Consider the following 3,553-nt stretch of genomic DNA (forward strand, 5'->3'; position numbering starts at 1 on the left):
CTCTAAGCCTGGAAATGTTCTAAAAATGCAATTTAACTTAACAACCTTGCCTCCTATCTAGATTTTAATGCGTGCATGTTGCATCGCTGAGCGGTAAAACCTGCAAATGAATGAGTTTGTTCCTGCTGCTTCACTGCATCGGCACACAACTCTGCAATCGGCTAAATGTGTGTAAAGAACATAAACTGACTGGGATAACCCTCTAATGCACTCTTTAAAGATCTTTTTTTTTCTTTTTTTTAACCAAGCCTTAGCATGTCACAATGTTTACGCCATAAAATGAATTTTATTAGCCATGAAAGTTCAAATTGTGGGTACCTGTGTGTGCTTTAAAAAGTTACAATCCTCTCTGTGTATGGTACATGCTGCAGAGGGACATGGAGGTTAAAATAAATCTATTCAGCAGATACAGCCGGCGTCGTTTCCTCAAAGTCCTTTCTGCAAAAATCTCCAAATTACAGGTTTATGGAGGGAAAAATGTTTATTTTTTTTAACAATTGTTGTGTCAAATAATGCTGAATATTCTCCAACATTCTCTAAACATCTGAAGGTCTAAGTATTCACTGCAGAGAAGAGTCGAGTTTTTTTTCTTTTAAAGCTTGAAAAGAATAAAGAATGAAATTAAATAACTTCCACCTGAACTTTAATTTGACTTGACTTTTCATAGCATATCTGTAAGATATTTCGCACATCACACACAAAAAAAAACAAACAAAAAAACATAATAATAATAATGATAATAATACAGCCTCAATAATTCTAAGCATTATCGGTTGTTTCAATCCTTTTATTTCAAACATATTATTTTAAATCTTTTTATTGTTTGTATATTACAATGCAGTTAATGTTTTTTGCAGTTCAATTTTCTGTTTTTTATCAAGCCGAGTAATTTTATCTCTGACAGTCTTATAAATTGGTAATAATTATAATTTCTTTTAAAAATAACGCATTCCTTAATGTGTTGCTTGATCTATTCACAAATAATTTGTTTTCTTTCATTTAAAGTTTTAACTTGTTAAAATCAAACCAAATATCTTATAAAATGTGATTTAATGACACTAGAGAAAAAGAAAATAAAAATGGATATATTTTTAACATAGCAATGAAGTAATAATGTCCCAAAATGGAGCCTTGGGGAACTCCAAACATAACTAATTTATTTTGCATACTATTTATTATTATCCTTATTTATTTAACCTCAAAGCCAACTGAGTGCCGCTCCACTTACACCAATGTTCTTTTAAAATAATCTATTTTTAAACTGATTTAAAAACTGTATTATTTATTTCTATGTGAATTGTTTCATTTTCTAGCGTTGCTCTGTCCAGTTATGATTTTAACGGCTTTATGAATAAAGTTGAGTTCAGTAGTTTTGCAGATTTGTTGTCAATAACTTATAATCAACTCTACCAAATGCTTTTTATGAGAAAAAAAAAAAAAAATTCCAATGAATGTTTCTACTTGCAGAAGTCGTCTGTTGTGAGTAAAGAGGTTTTGTTTTTCTGAAACGTAAGTTAATGCAAAATATTCTCAGATTGATAGAGAGATTGAATTGATCGCCAATCGTTTATCAGTTAGGCTGTTTGAAAGAATGGTGGAGAACTCTGTTTTCAAACAATACTATACTATGAGTGTTGAGTGAATGAGTCTGCAGCATCACAGATGAGGCCTGGCCACAGCTGCAGGGATTCCTTCTAAGATTTAAGCAACAGCAGAGACATTATGATGGATGGTTGGCTTGATGGATGGGTCTAGTCCTGAGTGCCATGACCAAACCTAAATCATCATGTGTTTATAGAGGAGCAGTGGCACTGCAGAGGGCTGAAAGGAAAGTGTTTGGACAAGATGTAAGACAAAAGACCGTGCAGCAGACATTTTCAGTGAAGACATTTGGATTGGGATCGTCCACGTAGATGTCGGTACATGTTGTGGCAGATTGCTGTTTCTCACCCCTGAGTAAGCCACGTCTTACGCACGACATCTATTCCACGGATGAAAGGTCAGAGAACCCATCAACACTCAGCCGATAAGCCCCCACCCTCCTCTTCCTCTCTATCACCAAGAGCATCATCTTCATCCTTTATTCATTCCCACAAGTTATTGATCCGTTCACAATCCCTTCATCAGAACGCGGCGTTCCCATCTCAGGCACATTCTGCCCCATCAGTCAGGTGTGATGCGAGTCAATGAGAAGGTGTGGAGGCGGGAAGCTGAAACCGAGACCACCGACTTTATTCCCCAGCAGTCAACAAACAAAGGAACCAGTGGACTATTTCATAAGCTGCGTTTTTATTACATGTTTTGCCAAATAAAAGCGATATTTCTAAGTTTTGACAAACAACAATTGCAATTTGAAGCTGTTTCCATTGAACAGCATTTAGTGCATAAGCCACAGTTCACGCAAAATCCCGTCCGGCTGGTGAGATTTTACGAGAACTGTGGCTTGTGGAAGGTAGCCATGTAGCACTATTTTGGGGTTTTCTGCTTGCTGCAGAGAATTTGCTACGGCTTTTCAAAGCTTTTCTTACTAATTTTCTTTTCTAAAACTCTAAATTTCACTGTTGTTTGTTCCATACGGCCCCATCTTTACTGGAAATGAAGTGTCCCCCCCCACCTTACATCCGGGACGCATAAATGCAAAAAAAGTGTTTCTATTACACTCTTGCGATATATTTCTATATTGAAACATTTGAAAAACCACCTTATGAGGGTGTAAAAACTTATTTTGTGATATTTCAGGCTTCAGTTTCTGTGAGCGTTTTTTTATTGCAATATTTAGTTTTTGCACAATTTTAGCTGTTGTGGAAAGTGGTCAGATTATGTGCCCCCCAAAGCTCAGACCTCAACATTATCAAAGTAGATGAGGTATAATCTGGGCAAAAGTGAGAAAAATACAATGAGATTATGTATTAAAAGTTAATTATTATCATTTCCGTGCTTATTAACGCTTGGCTACATTTGCTTATAGTTATTTTTCTTTGATATCCAGCCAGTAGAAGCAGATTTAGAAGATGGTTGGTTATAGATGATCTAATTAGTACATGAACAGATGTCAGAATACAACACAAGATAAGTCTGGTCGTAGATAAAGGTTTTATGATTATTTCACTTCATAAACAGTTCATTTATGTAAGATTAATGTAGATTTTCCCATTACATTTAAAATCACAAGGACCTTTAAAGGTACTCTGTGTGAGAATTACTGACATCTAGTGGTAAAGATGAGCATTGAAATGACTTCAAATACCAACGGTGGCCTTCAGCTGCCAAAATTCTTCCAGACATGAACATGTCTGACAGGAGCCAGTGTCATTAGGTGCATTGATGACTGAACTGCAGGCAATAACTTTAACACTGTGTCCTACAAGCCTCTAAAGGTTTTACTTGTCCTAAACGGTGCTTCAGCGGCGATCGAACAAAGCCGGTTTTAACTTCACACATACGCTGTGTCTTCATTTAGGGTGTAGGTGAGTGTGTTGGTTACGTTGCCTACGCAGGTCTAGCTACTGTGGCTCCTTACCGTTGGTGAAATGAGACAGCTTACGCTGTGCTC

The sequence above is a fragment of the Telmatherina bonti genome (assembly GCF_933228915.1).
Source record: "Telmatherina bonti genome assembly, chromosome: 5".
Classification (NCBI taxonomy): Eukaryota; Metazoa; Chordata; class Actinopteri; order Atheriniformes; family Telmatherinidae; genus Telmatherina; species Telmatherina bonti.